At 40.2% G+C, this 19,938-nt stretch overlaps 1 protein-coding gene across 3 annotated transcripts in view; it reads left to right on the forward strand.

Moving 5' to 3' along the window:
• The window catches only part of NELL1 (neural EGFL like 1), a 987,615-nt gene that overhangs the window by 97,571 nt on the left and 870,106 nt on the right, over window positions 1-19,938 (forward strand). The gene's annotated exons all lie outside the window — the stretch shown is intronic.

Here is a 19,938-nt window from a genome sequence, read left to right on the forward strand (position 1 = left end):
TGATAGATTTCACTCATACAAAACCACATTCTATCCATCAGTTTTAGGTCACCAAGTTAGTTAGTTATATTTACCAACAACTTCCAATAGGCCTTCATTGTGTTTATTTTATAGTAACTGTGCTTGACACTGGGAATATTAAGATGAATAGTATAGAATTCTTTTTCTAAGAATCACATCACAGAAGTTAGTAGGGAAGGTGGACAAATGAATGTCGTGAAGAAGTGTAGATGCAGTGCTGGAAACTTGTGTTTTGGGGATAAAAGTAGTTGCTGTCAATTCTACTAAGCTTTGTCTTAAGTCAAGAAAGGATGACGGTTGACAAGGAAATCAAGTGAGTAGATATTTGGCAGGCTGTATAGGAAGAAGTAAGAAATTAGGAAGAAATGCATTCCAGAAAGAGGTTGTCATGATTTGAGGATGGAACAGGTAAGCAGTTTGCAGGTAAGTGTGTGTGGGGAAGGGGCAAGATGTTTGGGATAGTCAGCAATGGGTGGTGTTACAGAGGCAGCCAGAAAGTCAGATCCTTTCAAAGCTTTGAAGCCATGTCACAAAACTTGGAGTAGAGACCCCATAGATAATGGGAAGCCATATAAGCATTTTCATTTTGAGAAAGGTCCCTCTGTTACAGAATTCAAAGTAATTAGATAATCTAAGACAGAGGTATAGGGCCTCTCTGGGATATACTGGTAAGCTGGAGCAAAGCAGAGGGAGAGCGGAGAAAGACTGTGTCCACAAGCCTCCATTCCCTGAGAGCCCCCTCTCTTGGCCCCCATGAGTGTGCCAGACAAGAAGCTTGCTCCCCAGACGAGAGCCCCTGGACAGGCAAGTAGGCCTCTTTCTCAAAAAGACTTGGGGTATGTTTCAATCTGCTGCATATGCAGTGCCCTGGGAGTGGTAGCCTGCCAAGGACTATCTCTTCGACTGTTACAGTTCCATGGGATCCAGGAGCTTGGCTCCAGGGTTAGGCAATGAAAGATGTCCCTTGGGTGGCAGCTGTAAAAAACAAATAAACCTAGGGTGCTGGATAGTGCAAAAGCTCTCTGTATACTGACCTGCCTGGAGTTGGCAGAGGGAGAACTCTAAGATAGCATGGCTGCCTGTCTTCCTCATGGAGAGTGTTACGGCAGGCCCCTGAACATGTGTGTTAGATTAGATGCCTTCCCCTCAAGCCAATGCTTTATTGTAAGCAAATGAGCTGCTTCTGACCTGGCCCCCGCCCCCAGGTGGGTGGGGGAGCTCTTTCTCAGATCATTATAGTGTTGTGGGTCCTATGAAAGGAATCCGTTTGGTTTTCAAAGCTAGGCTTTGTGGGAGGCTTGTCTCTTAGGTGTAGGTCTTAAGAACTGGGGTGCCTGTTGTGGAGTTCAAACTCTTTGCCCCTTAAAAAGAAGCTCTAGGTTTTGAATTCCTCCTGACCATGGGTCTCTGAATGAGGGTGGGATTTATGGTGAGATTATGTCCCACCCTCTCCTATCTGCTTCAATGTAGTTGTTTTTTTTTTTTTCTCGTTTGCCCACATCCTTAGCCAGTCTTCAGGTTTTCTCCAGAGGTAATTGTTCCATTGGTAGCTGTAGACTCAGTGTATCCACTGGGGGAGGTGTATTCAGGATCTTCTTAAGTCACTATCTTGGATTGGAACCTCCCTGCCAGTTTTAACGTAATACCAACTTTATATTAATCCTCTGAAAATACTTATGAAGCATCTACTCTGTTCTAGGTGCTTTGCAATTTTTTTGTGTGGAAATGAAAGAAACAAAATCTAAGAGTTTGATGTGGGAAGCAGGGCATGACCACACAAAAAACTAAGGAATAAAAAAGAGCTATCAATAGAAAAGTATTCCATTGGAGTTACAAGGCAGTGTGTAGCTAATTTCAAAATTATGTGGCTCCCCCAAACTGATTCTGGGCCCCCTCCTCCCCTAGTGGACAGTGGTGGGAGAACACTGGAATCCCCAAGCCCACGCAACAGTCACTGCCCAGGCAGAGGGTGGCAACAGTTACTGGGCAGGGGGTGCGGGAAGGGCAGGTGGGCCCTGGGCACCAGGGAGCAGCCAAGCCAGTGGCTGGGAACTGGTTCCAGGGAGGTGGCAGGTGGTGGGAGGCAGGGCTGCACATGAACAGAGCCTGCCCAGTGTGTGGTCCACTGTCCCACCAGACCTCACTTAGGAAATGCAGTCAAAGGTGAAATTACTAAGAATTTCAATACCATGACTGCAGACTATTAAACCAGAAGCGAGGGGCCCTTCTGAGGGCAGAATCCTGTGCAGATATACTGGTCACATGCCCATGAAGCTGGCCCTACCTTGACCTTGCAGCAGACACGGTGCCACCCTCCCTGACCCCCTCAGATCTCTTGTGTAGGTTCGGTGTGCCCTTCACCTGGCTTCGATGGACTCTGTTTCCGAAGGTTGGCACCTAACAACTTGCCTCAGAGCACTGGACATCAGCTTTACTCAGAGTGGAAGGGTCTGGGAGTTTACTTCCTCCCCAGGCAGCCTGAACTCAATGTTTGACTCATGAGCGTGGAGTATGGAAGCCTAGTTCCTTGGCCTTTGATGCCTGGAGACCAGTCAGGCTCTGGGGCTTCATTCATCCCCCAGAGCGACTGGGAAACAGGCTGAGGCTGTGACTTCCTGTTTTACTCCCTCCCTCTCCCGGGAGCACTTCTTTAACAGATCACTTGCTCTTACATTCTCATGTCAGAGTCTGTACTGGGGAACCGGAGTTCAGATAAACCTTCTTTGTACTACTTTTTGATATGTCAACCTAGATAGGCCCACTGAGGCAAAAAATGATGGAAAGGTGTTAGATTCTGTATATTAAGTTGACGGTTAAGGAAGATGACCTAGAGGAGAGACTCCTGAAACAGGTCGAGTTTCGCAGGTAAGGGAAAGGGAAGGGTACCTAAGTAGAGAGAACAGTGTGGGCAGTCGCACAGGGGAGAAATTAAGGGAACAGAATTCTTTTTTTTTTTTTTTTTTTTTGGTGAAGAGAAAAGAGGAGAAAATAGACCAGTTTGGCTGGAGCCTAGGATCTTTTCATGCACATCTCCGGCAGAGGTGAGGATCAACCATTCTGTCTCTTTTCAGTGGTTAAGTTTGTCCTCAGCCTCAGAGGGATGTGATGGACCCTGAGCCTTCAGTGAGGATGCTGCCAGCAGTACAGTGAGCTGGCTGTTTCTGGGTCAGCCTGGAGAAAGCAAGCTGGCATATGTGTTGATGAGCAGGTATGGGTTCGAGTCCCTGTGTTCTGTAGGTTGGGAGAAAGCGCAGGTTCTTATTGCCCAAAGGTGGAGATGTCATGCCAGTCTCAGCTTCTCAGACATGGGAAGGTCATGTCCCTGCCTCACTGGCTTAGGGGTTGGGTGTGAGGGTCTCCTCCACTTGAGGGCCATACAAATGTCCAGAAATGGAATGTAGGGTGTCTTCAAATGCTTCTCAGTGGAAGCAGAGAGCTTCCCAAAGCAGGTGAGAAGTGAGTGGAATGGCAGCCGATATAGGAGAGCTCCAGAGTCAGATGTCGTGGAGCCTGGAGTTTGACTTCTAGCTTCGCCATACCTGCCATGGAATGTCTTGGAACCTCAATTTCCTTGTCTGTAGATGGGGATAATCATCTACTTTGCAGGGTGGTGGTAAGCATGAAAAAAAGATAGTGTATGTTAAGTGCACAACTCTTAAAATATATATATTTCCTTTCCTTGTCTAATCCTAAGTCTTGAAATACTATTTTATGGGTTTCTCTTTTGGAATCTAAAAAAATCCATATCTTATTTTAAGAAAGGTTTTGAAAACCCTTTTGGTGGTGTCATGTAGAGTCATCTGAGGCTACCTTTTCTTACTTTCCTGGCAGGTTTCTAATAGAACCTGAGGATCATTGAATGGAAATCATATGACCATTTTTCATTGTAATAGGAAAACCTCAGGTCTTGACTCAAACAAAATAAATGAGGAAATATAAAACACTCCTCTCCACTTAATTCTATGGTGCCTTCCTCCATGTTTGTTTAGTTTAATCAAGGGGAAATATTACTATAAAGGATTAACTCTGAATCTGTAATGCACTTGACGTTAGGTAATAAAGATCTGGTTTTCATTACTTCCCATAGAAATCTCACACCTCTTAGCTGTCATTCCATCATCTCCTCATCATTCCCCCAGCCTTTGGCAATAGCCTTCTGTCTCTATGGATTTGCCTATTTGGACATTTTATATAAATGGCATCATACAATATGTGGTCCTTTGTAGCTGGCTTCTTTTATTTAGAATGTTTTCAAAGTTCTTTCATGTTGGTAGTGTGGGCCAGTAGTTCATTTCATTTTATTGCAGAATAATGTTGCATTGTTTGGATACACTTTTTATTTATCCATTCATCAATTGATGGGACATTGGAGTTGTTTCCTCTTTTTGGCTATTATGAATAATGCTGCTATGAGCTTTCCTGTACAAATTTTTGTGTGGACATGTATTTTTATTCTCTTGGTATTTAACTAGGAGTAGACGTGCTGAATCAAGTTGTCACTATGGTTAACTGTTTTGTGGAATTGTCAGACTGTCTTTCAAAGTGCCTGCACCATTTTACATTTCTACCAGCAGTGTATGAGAATTCCAATTTTTCCACATTCTTGTTAGTGCTCTTTATTATCTTTCTTTTTGATTCATCCTAGTAGATGTGAAGTGATATTGCACTGTGACTTTTTATTAACTGGAGTACAATTACTTTACAATGTTATGTTTCTGGTGTATGCAAAGTGAATCAGCTGTACGTATACATGTATCCCCTCTTCTATGGATTTCCTTCGCATTTAGGTAACCACTGAGAATTGTTGAGTATTGATCCCTTTGCTATACAGTATGTTCTCTGCACTGTGGTTTTCATTTAAATTTTCCTGATGGCAGATAATGTTGAGTATCTTTTCAGGCACTTATTGGCTGCTATATATCCTCTTTGGAAAATTGTCTATTCAGAGCATTTTTCCATTTCTAATCGGGTTGTTTGTCTTTATGATTTTGTATTTTATAGGTACAAGTCCCTTATTACATATGATTTATACATCCCTGCTCATTGTGTAGATTCTATCATTTTCTTCATGATATGCTTGGAGGCAAAAAAGTTGTTAAATTTGATGTTCAGTTTTTCTTTTGTTGCTTGTACTTCTTTTCGAAGAAACCATTGCCTACTCCTGAGTCTGAAGATTTACTGCATATGATTTCTTTAAAGAGTTTTATAGCCTTAATACTTACATTTAGATCTCTGATAGATTTTGAGTCAGTTTTCTATGTGGTGTGAGGTAGTGGTCCAACCTGATGTTTTGTATGTGTATAGCCAGTTGTCCCTGCACTGTTTGTTGAAGACCAGTGAATTTTCTTGTTAACCTTGTTGAAGATCAATTGCACATGAATGTGAAGGTTTATTTCTGGAGTCTCAAATTCTATTCCATTGATATATATGTCTGTTCTTATGCCAGGACTGTTTTGATCATTTGGTTTTGTGTTAAGTTTTGAAATTGATAAGTGTGAGTCCTGCAACTTTGTTTCTTCCTTTTCAAGATTGTTTTGGCTATTTCAGTTCTCTTGAATTTCCGTGAGTATTACGACCAGCTTTTCAATTTCTGCAAAAATATCAGCTGGACTTTGAAAGGGATTGCATTGAATCTATAGATCAATGTGGGGGGTATTGCCATCTGAACAATATTAAGTCATCTGATCCATAGACATAAAATGTCTTTCCATTTATTTAGGTGGTGTTTATTTTTTTCCAACAGTGTTTTATAGTTTCAGAGTATAAGTTTTGCATAACTTTTGTTAATTTTTTTAAAAAATGGTTATTAAGTATTCTTTTTGATGACATTGTAAATGTAATTACTAATTTCATGTCTGCTCATTGCTACTTTATAGAAATTCAAATTGATCTTTGCATATTAATCTTGTATCCTGCAGCTTTGCTGATTTATTTTATTCTAATTTTTTTTAAAGAATTTCTTAAATTTTTACTTAAAAGATCAAATCATCTACAAATAGTGTTACTTCTGTCTTATCTGAATGCCTTTTATTTTCTTGACTAATTGCTCTGAGTAGAACTTCCAGTACAATGTTCACTAGAAGTGATAGGAACAGATAGTCTTGTTTCTGATCTTAAGGAGGAAAGCTTTCAATTTTTCACTATGAAGTGTGATGTTAGTTGTAGATTTTCTTAGATGCCTTTAACCAGGTTGAAGAAATTTCCTTCTGTTCCTAACATGCTTTTATCAGGTTGAGGAAGTTCTCTTCCATTTCTAGTTTGAGTGTTTTCTATCATGAAAGAGTATTAACTTTTTTCAATTGCTTTTCTGTATCTATCAAGATGATCATGTAGTTTTATCCTATTCTATTGATGTGGGATATTATATTAGTTGATTTTGGACATTATACCAAGATTGCATTCCTGGGATAAATCCCACTTAGTCATGTGGGATATAGTTCTTTTCTTATGTTCCTGGATTTGATTTGATAGTATATTAATTTTTGTATCTGTATTCATGAGAAAGAATGATTTGTAGTTTTCTTTTGATACCTTTGGTCTGATTTTTGTATTAGACTTTTAGGGTATGTGAGCTATGTGGAATAGTTTTTTGTTTTTTTTTTTAAGCTAACATTTGTTGATTATGTATCACGTACTAGGCGTTTGCTTCTCTGGTGGCTTACTCAGATGGCAAAGAATCTGCCTGCAATGCAGGAGACCTGGGTTTGATCCCTGGGTTGGGAAGATCCCCTGGAGGAGGGCATGGCAACCTCACTCCTGTATTCTTGCCTGGAGAATCCCTATGGGCTGAGGAGCCTGGCGGACTCCAGTCTACAGGGCTGCAAAGAGTTGGACATGACTGAAGTGACTTAGTCCACAGGCACTAGGCATTTAAATTGTTTTGTTTTTGTTTTTTTCAGATGATCCCCCTTGATTTTAAGTATACTATTTTGTAACTTGAGAATAATGAGCTTTGTCTCTCTCATTCCAGTATTTATAGTAGCCATCCCTTTTTCTTGTCTTAGGATACTGGCTAGACTCTTGAGATTAAAGGTCCTCATTCAAGTCAGAGAAGCAGCAGACAATACTATCTTAATGTTTTCCTTATCTGTTTAATATAATGTCTGATAGTTTCTAATCTATCTTACATGTGTATGTGTATATATACATATATACACACATATACGTTACCATATAAAGGAAACTTAGTTCTGTTCCTGATTTACTGGAGGTCAAAAGATCATGAACGGCTGTTACATGTTATGAAATCAATCTCGCTTATATATATGTGTATATATAGTATATGTGTATGTGTGTGTTTTGTATATATATACATACATAAAGTCGTCATCTGCTTTAAAAGGCCAAAAAATTATGAACAGCTGTAACATTTTATTAAACACCCTCTCTGTGTACCTTTTGAGATAATTATTTTTTTCTTTCATTTGTTAACATTAATTACACTGAGTCCATAAAGTTGAGTTATTTCTGAAATCCTTAAATTTACATTTACTAATGTTTAAGATTTTTGCATCAATATTAATACTGATAAATGGAGAAGGCAATGGCAACCCACTCCAGTACTCTTGCCTAGAAAATCCCATGGATGGAGGAGCCTGATAGGCTGCGGTCCATGGGGTCGCGAAGAGTCGGACACGACTGAGCGACTTCACTTTCACTTTTCACTTTCATGCATTGGAGAAGGAAATGGCAACCCACTCCAGTGTTCTTGCCTGGAGAATCCCAGGGACGGGGGAGCCTGGTGGGCTGCTGTCTATGGGGTCTCACAGAGTCGGACACGACTGAAGCGACTTAGCAGCAGCAGCAATACTGATAAAATGGTAATGATTAAGTGCTGATAAATGCTAGGATTGTTCTAAACACTTTAAACTCATTAAATACTTTTTAACTCATAAGTGAGATACAGTAGGTTTTTCTGACTGTGTGATTTAATTCAAAGCTGTTTGAATTTTATGCTCTAGACTGGTTTAAATATATAGGCAATACCTCTTTTATAAATGTTTCTGATAGAATTTGCCTGAAAATAATGTGGGCTGATAATTTGTGTTTGGGGAGTCTGGGAAATCTTTTATTCCTGAAAATGTTCATTTCTCATCTCTTTTATGGTATTGTTCTATTTAATTAATTTTAGACTCTTCTGTGGACCAATTTACATTTTGTTGAAATCATATATTTTATTGAGATCTCCCTCTTTGGGGCAAATAGTTGGACATTATATTCCTTTACTTAATAAAATTTTTATATTTGTGGTTATTTCTTCATTAACTTGTAATATGAAATATATATATTCCCTTTCTTGCTGAAGCTCATCATGGATTGAGTAATTTACTGACCTTTTTAATGAAACAGTTCTTAAATTTTATTGAGGTCTGCTTTTTTTTTCACTTTAAATTCATTGATTTTTTTTCTTCTTGCTTCTTTTTCAATCGCTTTGGTATTTTTTACTGGCTCCTTCAATGTTGAGTTCATTTGTTTTCAGTACTTTCTGTTTACAGGTAAAATCACTGAGGACTTTATATTTTCCTATGAGTATCAGTTTGAATACAGCCCCTGGATACTGCTATATACTGTTTTCGTTTTCAATTCTTTTCTATAGTTCTTAAATTTCAGTTTAACTTCCTCTTTTTCATCTAAGTTAGAGGAATATTTAAAAATTTCAAAGTGATTAAATGAAGAAGTACTTAATGGATGACTTCTGGTTTTTATGGTTAATTAAAAATGTATAATATGTGCTGTAAGATAATGAGAGAGAACATCTTTTCTGGTACCTGTACATACTCACTACTTTTACTTTCTGAGGGGAAACATCTTAAAAGGATGTGTAGTTTGTGTGTACACAGATAAACCTTTGTGTAGCATCTTAGTTGTGTTATTCAACTATGTGTTTTATTTTATGACCTTGAACTATGACATTCTGAGAGAGGTAGATTAATAGCTTCTACTATGATTAGACTTTTGTCATAATCTCCCTGGATAGCTTTAAGGGCTAATCCTGGAAGTGTCATGAATTGCCTGTACCACATTTTATTGACCATTACTGGGAAATTGGTTCTAACTGTGTGCCAAGGATGAGAAAGCCTGGTTACTGGAATAACTAGGCAGCCTCTGTCTTGATTGTTTGGAATGTGGTCTGTGCCCAAATAATGATAATAGCATAGGTAAGAGACACACAGGGGTTTTTGCCAGGTGGTACTCAGAGGCACATAGTATGTAATTAGCAACTGTTAATACTAAGCAGACAGATGATTCATTTTCTTTGGCTCTGGTTAGGGCTGCTCAGAAATGTCATGTCTGATTCCCAAAGTTCACATGGAATATATTGTTCCCAGAATGGATACTGCCCTGGATATACTATATGTGGGAGGTTGCACAGGACAGTGAAAAGGGCAAAGGTGCTGGTACCTGGAGACGGAAACGAGTAATTCCTTGGGATTTTTGTACAGGACTAGAAGTATTTGCCACACTGCTATGTTTAAAATGGATAACCAGCCAGGACCTATTGTATAGCACATGGAACTCTACTCAATGTTATATGCCAGTCTGGATGGGAGGGAGTTTTGGGGGAGAAGAGATACAAAAATATGTATGGCTGAGTCCTTTCCTGAAACTACCAAAACATTGTTAATCAGCTGTACCCCAATACAAAACGAGAAGTCTAAAGTTTGGGGGAAAAAAGTATTTGCTAAACATCTGTCATAGTTGTTGGCCTGTAATTTAAAAAACAAAAAGCCATGATGGTGATGTTAAGGTGGAAATTTGATGCTGAGGGGAAGGTGGATGCTGGGAAGTGGCCAGAGAGCAAACAGCCACTTTAGTTCACTGGTTAAAGGAAAAGAGTATCTATCACCCAAACCTTCTGGTAGTGTTCAATTTCCAGTGAAAAGTCACCTTTGCTGATGAAGCACCATGGGGAACCACATTTTGGATCTGAACACTCTCCCTCCTGTGCACCATGGCAAGTCGTCATCCACTGCCTTTTCTGTCATCCAGAAAAACTGAATTTACTGTTTGGGAAATCGCTGCTTCCAGTTTCTGCCAGGCTTCCAGCTCTTCTCAGGCAAGGCCATTATTGAATTAATGGCGGAAGAATTCATTCAGTGGCCGAGGTTCCTTCTAGCTAAAGGCAGGCATCTCTCTCACCTGGTGGGATTCCAGCAGCCGAAAGTGGATCATTTGGGAGATGATTCCTTAAACCAGGAGTGAACTACTTGGCACAATGGTATCTAGAAACTCCCTTGGAAACTGAGCCAATTGAGTTCCCCTGAATGTCTTGAGTGAGTAGATAAAGTGAAATGGAAAGCTTAAATATAAGGACAATTGCAAACATACCTGGAGGAAGTAATTGAAATAGACTCTTTTATGTAGTGGAATGGGCACTCTGTTATTCTTGCCTGTATTTCTAATTTGATGGATTTTTATTCTCTTTTTTTTATAGTACCAGTTGAGCACATTGGTAGAGCAACAAAGACGAATGTCTTGCTGAGCTATCTTAATAGCAATGCAGATTTAATGTTTATTTTTCTTGATTGAAGTATGTTAATAAAGAGCTTTGTTAAAATGGAAAGCTTAATTAACGTAGATTAAATCTGATTGAACGTTCTGCCAGTATATGCAACTCTATAAGATATAATGGTAAATCTTCTGGTTTTCAATTTTATTCCTAAATTATAGATAAAATTTAATCTAAACATAATTAGCTAGGAACCTGAAAGTTGGGGGTCTAAGAAAAAGCTTCCTGTAGAATACTAACGTGAGGAGATGAAGAGGACATTTTTGACTTGCTAAGAAGGCATCTCCTTTTAAAAAATTTTGTATTTCGAAAGTTACTCTTCAGTTTTTGTAGTTCGTGTGGCAGAAAGAGCTTTCTACTTCGATGCTGGATTGATGTGGGTTCAATTCCTGGGTCTATCAGCTATCACATGTGTGAGCTTTTGCAGTTGCTTTTAATTTACCTCAACCTTGGTGTTCTTTTATGGAAAGTGAAGTTAATGAGTTGTGTGTGTGTGTGCACACGTGCACACTCAGTTGTGTCTGATTCTTTGCAACCTCATGGACTATAGCCCACCAGGCTCCTTTGTTCATGGGATTTCCCAGGTAAGAATGCTGAGTGGGCTGCCGTTTCCTACTTTAGGGGGGGTCTTCCTGACTTGGAAATAGAACCTGAGTCTCTTGCATTGGTGGGTGGATTCTTCACCACTAGCACCATCTAGGAAGCCTAATGTCATAGAGTTATTGGGAGGATTCAACAGGAGTGTTTAAGTGAATGTTTCCTCATGTCTCATTTTTCTAGGCACTCAACAAATGTCATTGCCCTTCTCTCCTCAGGTTTTTTTTTTTTTGGTAGATATTTCCTCCTACCTTCTCACATTCTTCCGAAGTAAAAAAGGTAGATATTAGCAATTCCTCATCATTTGAAATAGTGTTTAGATTTTCACATTAAGACATTGTTATGTATAATCTAGAAACAGTGGTTGTCCTAATGGCATGCATTTGGTAGTTTCTAAGCTGCAGATTTGCCTTCTTAATTATTGATGATTTATGCTAATATGTAAATTATTTTACAGTTTCATACAATTTATTGAAGCCTGTCAGAATGGAGGGTTAGGAGGTGAAAGGAATTCTAGAAGGGTATTACCTGTTTTGAACATAACCCAAGAGAAAAGTTGTTTCATGGATGATTAACAGTACATTTTTAGAAATTAAAGCTCTTAAATAAACTCAAGTTTAATTCTTCCCTCAAGGATAAATAGCATAAGGCGTATATTAAAAAAAAAAAAAAGTAGGTGACTTCAGTTGTTAAATTGCTTACAACTGGGAAGGAAAGAAGCAAGTTCAAATTGGAATCTTGCCCAAATGCAGATCTCTCTATGCTGTTTTCAAAGTATACATGTAGATTGTCACTTCGCAAATAAATTTGGGGAGGCTGTAGATTTAGAACTGTGTTCTTATTAGACTGTAAACCCCTTCATCAATAACATTCAGGAAATATTAATGAAAATCTATCACATACCTTGTGTGGTGGTAGATACTGGGCTACAACTGTGAAGCATGCAGGGATAGAGATAATCAGTGAAACACCACAAAGCGTGGTTAGTGCCCTGCTAGGAATGTAGGGAGCACAGAGCAGAATACCTTGATTTTCCCAAAAGAGGTTGGAAAGCCTTCTCAATGAGGGTTATGCTTAAGAGGCAAAGTAGAATAAGCAGAAATCAGCCAGGTGATGATGAACACAGAAGAGGAGTCTGGATGCAGCATGAGTGAAGGGGCGAGAGATGAGAGCGATCATGGTGGGTTAAATTAATTGAAGAAAAATGCCATGTTGTTGGAGAGTGGGCAGAGCATAGGTAGGGAGGTAGGGGCGAGGTGTGGCCAAAAGTGAACCAGAGAGTTAAGCAAGAGGCTGGACTGTGAATGGCCTTCTAAGCTATTCATCAGGCTTAGTCTTTACTCCAAGGGCAATGAGGAGTCATGGAAGGGATCTAAGTATGGGTGTGCCATGAATAGATGTGTATTTTAGAAAACTCATATCTGCTGCTTAGTGGAAGACTGCATGGAAGAGGCAAAACTGGAGACGGAAAGCCAGTTAGAAGGTTGATGAAGCTTTCCAGAGTCTGATTCAAGAGGATGGAGACCTGGACTATGTCTGATAATGGTGGTGCAGAGGGAGAAAAATGGATTAATTTAAGAGACAGTTAGGAGGTGATGTGAACTGGCTGTAGTTGTGTTGGATGTTGTGGGGGGCAGAGAGGGAGGGGTCAAGGGTGATGCCCCAGGTTCTGACTTGGTCTATTGGGAGGAACTGTGCTCTGAGCAGATAGGGGGAGGTGGTATATGACTTTTTTATCCTTGTGTTTGCATGTCACATAGTTTATAGTTCCTTGAGTTTACTTTGCTCAAGTTTTTAGTTAAACAAATTAACCAAAATAGAGAAAAGATGAAAAGGGGAAGAATAGGTGGGAGATGGGAGATATTCTCTGGGAAATGGGATCTTCTCCTTCTGGAAGGAAGCTTCTTCTTGAAGAAGGAAACAGCAGATAAAACAAATATGCATCATCGAGTTCAGTTCAGTTGCTCAGTCATGTCCGACTCTTTGTGACTGCATGAACTGCAGCATGCCAGGCCTCCCTGTCCATCACCAACTCCTGGAGCCTACCCAAACTCATGTCCATTGAGTCGGTGATGTCATCCAACCATCTCATCCTCTGTCATCCCCTTCTCCTGCCTACAATCTTTCCCAGCATCAGGGTCTTTTTTCAAATGAGTCAGCTCTTCGCATCAGGTGGCTAAAGTATTGGAGTTTCAGCTTCAACATCAGTCCTTCCAGTGAACACCCAGGACTGATCTCCTTTAGGGTGAACTGGTTGGATCTCCTTACTGTCCAAGGGACTCTCAAGAGTCTTCTCCAACACCATAGTTCAAATTCTTCTGTGCTCAGCTTTCTTTATAGTCCAACTTTCACATCCATACATGACTACTGGAAAAACCATAGCCTTGACTAGATGGACCTTTGTTGGCAAAGTAATGGCTCTACTTTTTAATACACTGTCTAGGTTGGTCATAACTTTCCTCCCAAGGAGCAAGTGTCTTTTAATTTCATGGCTGCAATCACCATCTGCAGTGATTTTGGAGCCCAAGAAAATAAAGTCTCTCACTGTTTCTATTGTTGCCCCATCTATTTACCATGAAGTGATGGGACTGGATGCCATGATCTTAGTTTTCTGAATGTTGAGCTTTAAGCCAGATTTTTCACTCTCCTCTTTCACTTTCATCAAGAGGCTCTTTAGTTCTTCTTCACTTTCTGCCATAAGGGTGGTGTCATCTGCGTATCTGAGGTTATTGATATTTCTCCTGGCAGTTTTGATTCCAGCTTGTGCTTCATCCAGCCCAGCGTTTCTCATGATGTACTCTGCATATAAGTTAAATAAGCAGGGTGACAATATACAGCCTTGATGTACTCCTTTTCCTATTTGGAACCAGTCTGTTGTTCCATGTCCAGTTCTAACTGTTGCTTCCTGACCTGCGTACAGGTTTCTCAAGAGGCAGGTCAGATGGTCTGGTATTCCCATCTCTTTCAGAATTTTTCACAGTTTATTGTGATCCTCACAGTCAAAGGCTTTGGCATAGTCAATAAAGCAGAAATAGATGTTTTTTGGAACTCTCTTGCCTTTTCTATGATCCAACAGATGCTGGCAATTTGATCTCTGGTTCCTCTGCCTTTTCTAAACCCAACTTGAACATCTGGAAGTTCACGGTTCACATATTGCTGAAGCCTGGCTTGGAGAATTTTGAGCATTACTTTACTAGCGTGTGAGATGAATGCAATTGCGCGGTAGTTTGAGCATTCTTTGGCATTGCCTTTTTTTGGGATTGGAATGAAAACTGACCTTTTCCAGTCCTGTGGCCACTGCTGAGTTTTCCAAATTTGCTGGCATATTGAGTGAAGCACTTTCACAGCATCATCTTGGAGGATTTGAAATAGCTCAGCTGGAACTGCATCACCTCCACTAGCTTTGTTCGTAGTGTTGCTTCCTAAGGCCCACTTGACTTCACATTCTAGGATGTCTGGCTCTAGGTGAGTGATCACACCATCGTGATTATCTGGGTCGTGAAGATCTTTTTTGTACAGTTCTTCTGTGTATTCTTGCCACCTCTTCTTAATATCTTCTGCTTCTGTTAGGTCCATACCATTTCTGTCCTTGACTGAGCCCATCTTTGCATGAAATGTTCCCTTGGTATCTATAATTTTTTTGAAGAGATCTCTAATCTTTCCCATTCTATTGTTTTCTTCTATTTCTTTGCATTGATCGCTGTGGAAGGCTTTCTTATCTCTCCTTGCTGTTCTTTGGAACTCTGCATTCAAATGGGTATATCTTTCCTTTTCTCCTTTGCTTTTCACTTCTCTTCTTTTCACAGCTAATTTTAAGGACTCCTCAGGCAGCCATTTTGCTTTTTTGCATTTCTTTTTCTTGGTAGATGCTTCTAAATGCAAGGAGACAAGACACATGGGACCAGGGTTTTCATCATTTTATCTTTACGCCTAGCAGAGTGCAGACAGTTTCAAGGGAAAGTTTAAAGGCTGTGGTGAGTGTTAGAAATTAGTAATTTTCATATAGAAATAAATGAATGGAAGGCTCACCTGTTAAGAAAATTGAGGTGGTTTTTTCAGGAACATACTAATTAAATAAAATGTAAATCTTTGTTGGAAGAAATGAAGCTGCTTGGATGATTTTTGACCTTAATTGAGGACAAGAGTGTCACAGCAAGAGAGTTTAATTTTTGAGTAAATTGTTCATGCTTGTAAATATGCTTATTAGAAATTGGATTCCTTAGTGTTTGAGAAATGGGAAACCAGCAAATATAGCCATTAACCTTTACTTTCTTAGTAAAAAAAAAAAAAAAGTCACAATTTCATTAATATTTATGCATAAAATTTATTTGTTCAATTCAGTTCTAGAGAATTTAAACTGTCATCTTTGACTTCGTTTAGAATTAGTAGTTGTGAAACACTTGAATGCCTGGGTAATAGGTATTTACTCACTTGGTTCTGCAGAGAGAAATGTGGAGAAAAGGGCCTTGTCACTACTGAAAGATTTAACCCCCTGACTTCCTGAGTTCCAGGTGACAGGCATTCCAGACTGCCAAACCAGTGATGAGGGTGGTACTATGAAAGGATTACTGGGCACAAGTCAGAAGACTCGGATTCAAACCTCTGCTCTGTCAGTGACTATCCAGGAGACCCTGGGGAAGCCCTTCCCTGAGCCTCAGGTTATTCCCTGAGTTATCTGTTAAATTGGAATCCATTCATCATTCCTCAGATACTAGTCTGTGTCAGATACTAATCTTTGGCAGGAGCACTGGTGGACTCTGGCGTAGTGAAGAGGCCATGCTAAGGGTCTGACCTCAGGGAGCTTGCCTTCTCGTGGGGTGAGTTAGAGGGTAGATACGTAAACAAACTGAACTATACATGTCATGGAAGAAAATAATCAAACAGAGGGATGAGTGGCAGGCCAAGGAGAAGAGGCCAGACAGGCTCTATGAAGATGAGGCATTTGAACTGAATCTAAGAACAAGCCAGCTATGAGAAAATTGAAAAGAAGGTATAGGAGAGTCAGTACAAAGGTCCTGTGGCAGAAGCCGGTGTGGTGCTCTCAGGGACTAGACTGAGGGCTGGTGTATATGGGGTGTTACAAATAGAGGACAAAGTGAGGGCGTGGCTCTAGATGTGAAACTCATATAATAATAGCTGCTGTGACATTTTTGCATTGTGAGGAAAAGTGCTTAATAAATGTCAAAGTGAGAGGTTTACACAGGCCATATCATTTCTGGTCAAAAATCATTTATGGAGCACCTGCTGTATGCAAAAAGTATCCATGAGATCTGTTCTTTGGAAGTCAAAGTAATTTCACAGTATGTGAAACTATAATTACATTTTTTGGTAGAGGAAATGAGCAGATGAACTCGGTGTCTTGTTTTTTGTTTTTTAATTTAGGTACCTCCTCACCAATTGATTGAATTCATTGCCAATAGTGAATGCATGATACAGGGTGCTCGGGGCTGGTGTACCGGGATGACCTGGAGGGATGGGATGGGGAGGAAGGTGGGAGGGGGTTCGGGAAGGGGAACACATGTACACACATGGCGGATTCATGTCAATGTATGACAAAACAAATACCATATTGTAAAGTTAAAAAAATAGATAAATAAACTAAAATTAAAAAAAAATAATGATAGCCTAGTAGGAGTGAAATAGCAGTTCACCATCTGAAAGGTTATCAGTCTGTCTGGAAGCAATGAGGCTCTTCTAACCAATGCTAGCCTTTCCTGAGAAGCAGAGGGTCTCATGTGTGTGTGACACAGAGATGAAGGATGTTGGTGGCAGGAGGCCCAGGAAGAGGTCCTGGGGCTGAAGTGTAGCCTGCAGGGCAGGGATGGCAGAGAGGTGGTCCACTGATCCTGGTGGGCTCCCCACATGAGGAAGGATCTATTGATGAGCATGGACTGAGAGACTAAGCACACACACACATGGACTTCATCTAATGGGATAAAGGGTGAAAGTACAGGCTAGTGTTGACTTGCAGAGGAGCTTTGTTTGGCTCACATTGTAATGGCCCCCGTAGCATTTTTTTTTTCCATTAAAGATTTAAAAAAAGTCAAGAAGTTATTGCAAACATTTAAAAATGTGTGATTTAATATATATGAAATCTAGAAAAGTGGTCTTGGTGAACCTAATTGCAGGGAAGGAATGGAGACGCAGATGTAGAGAATGGACTTGTGGACACAGTGTGGGAGGGAGTGAGTGGAACGAATGGAGAAAGGAGCATCAACGCACACACACACGTGTGTGTGGACAGTTGGCGAGAAGTTGCTATAGAACACAGGAAACTGAGCCTGGTGCTGTGTGGTGATCTAGAGGGATGGGATGGCGGGGTGGGGGGCTCAAGAGGGAGGTGATATATGTATAATATGGCTGATTCATGTTGTCATATGGCAGAAACCAATATAGCATTGTAAAAATTAAAAAAACAAAAACCAAAAATGTGTGATTTGGCCTCAAGTCCCAGCTTTCCAGCTTCTCATGAAAAGCAAGTGACACAATCTTCAGATGACCTCAGTCTCTTGGTGGTGGTGGTGGTGTTCAGTCGCTAAGTCATATCTGGCTTTTTGCAACCCCATGGACTGCAGCACGCCAGGCTTCCCTGTCCTTTACTATCTCCCAGAGTTTTCTCATGTTCATGTCCATTGAGTCGGTGATGTTATCTAACCATCTCATCCTCTGTTGCCCCTTTCTCCTGCTAGCTTTAATCTTTCCCAGCATCATGGTCTTTTCCAATGAGTTAGTTCTTCGTATCAGGTGACCAAAGTATTCAAGCTATAGCGTCAGTCTTCCCAATGAATATTCAGGGTTGATTTCCCTTAGGATTTACTGGTTTGATCTCCTTGCTGTCTAAAGGACTCTAAAGAGTCTTTTCCAGCACCACAATTCGAAAGCATCAATTCTTCGGTACTCAGCCTTCTTTATGGTCCACATCAGTACATGACTACTGGAAAAACCATAGATTTGACTATGTGGACCTTTGTCGGCAAAGTGATATCTCTGCTTTTTAATATGCTGTCTAGGTAGGTCAGAGCTTTCCTTCCAGGGAGCAAGCATCGTTTAATTTCATGGCTGCTGTCGCCTTCTGCAGTGATTTTGGAGCCCAAGAAAATAAAATCTGTCACTGTTTCCACTTTTTCCCATCTATTTGCCATGTAGTGATGGAACCAGATGCCATGGTCTTTGTTTTCTGAATGTTGAGCTTTAAGCCAACTTTTTCGCTCTCCTCTTTCACTTTCATCAAGAGGCTTTTCAGTTCCTCTTCACTTTCTTCCATTAGAGTGATATTATCTGCATATCTGAGGTTGTTGATATTTCTCCCAGCGATCTTGATTCCAGCTTGTGATTCATCCAGCCTGGCATTTCTCATGTACTCTGCATATAAGTTAAATAAGCAGGTGACAATAAACAGCCTTGTCATACATTTTTCTCAATTTTAAACCAGTCTCTTGTTTCATGTGGTGTTCTAAAGTTTGCTTCTTGACCCACATATAGGTTTCTCAGGAGACAGGTAAGGTTGTCTGGTATTCCCATCTCTTTAAGAATTTTCAACAGTTTGTTTCGATCCATAGGATCAAAGGCTTTAGTGTAGTCAGTGAAGCAGTAGATGTTTTTTCTGGAATTGGATGTTGACAATTTGATCTCTGCTTCCTCTGCCTTTTCTGACCCAGCTTGTACATCTGGAAGTCCTCAGTTCATGTACTGCTGAAGCCTACCTTGAAGGATTTTGAGTGTAACCTTACTAGCATGTGAAATGAATGCAACTGTATGTAATGTGTACATTCTTTGGCACTGCCCTTCTTTGGGATTGTAATGAAAACTGACATTTTATTTTTTATTTTTTAGAGGGTTTTTTTTTTTTTTTTTATAAATTTATTTATTTTAGTTGGGGGCCAATCACTTCACAACATTGCAATAGTTTTTGCCATACATTGACATGAATCAGCCATGGGTTTACATGTGTTCCCCCTCCTGGACCCCCCACCCACCTCCCTCCCCATCCCATCCTTCTGGATCATCCCATTGCCCCGGCCCTGAGCCCTTGTCTCATGCATCGAACATGGAATGGTGTTCTGTTTCACATATGATAATATACATGTTTCAATGCTATTCTCCCAGAACGTCCCACCCTCACCTTCTCCCTCAGAGTCCATAAAATTGTTCCATGCATCTGTGTCTCTTATTCTGTCTCGCATATAGGGTTATCGTTACCATCTTTCAAATTCCATATATATGCATTAGTATACTGTATTGTTGTTTTTCTTTCTGGCTCACTTCACTCTGTATAATGGGCTCCAGTTTCATCCATCTCAGTAGAACCGATTCAAATGTATTTTTTTTAATGGCTGAGTAATATTCCATTGTGTATATGTACCACAGCTTCCTTATCCATTCGTCTGCTGATGGACATCTAGGTTGCTTCCATGTCCTGGCTATTGTAAACAGTGCTGCGATGAACATTGGGGTACACGCGTCTCTTTCAATTCTGGTTTCCTCGGTGTATATGCCCAGCAGTGGGATTGCTGGGTCATATGGCAGTTCTATTCCCAGTTTTTTAAGGAATCTCCACACTGTTCTCCATAGTGGCTGTACTAGTTTGCATTCCCACCAACAGTGTAAGAGGGTTCCCTTTTCTCCACACCCTCTCCAGCATTTATTGCTTGTAGACTTTTGGATAGCAGCCATTCTGACTGGTGTGAAATGATACCTCATTGTGGTTTTGATTTGCATTTCTCTAATAATGAGTGATGTTGAGCATCTTTTCATGTGTTTGTTAGCCATCTGTATGTCTTCTTTGGAGAAATGTCTGTTTAGTTCTTTGG

The sequence above is a fragment of the Giraffa tippelskirchi genome, chromosome 10 (assembly GCF_054371585.1).
Source record: "Giraffa tippelskirchi isolate mGirTip1 chromosome 10, T2T-mGirTip1v1.2.pri, whole genome shotgun sequence".
Lineage (NCBI taxonomy): Eukaryota > Metazoa > Chordata > Mammalia > Artiodactyla > Giraffidae > Giraffa > Giraffa tippelskirchi.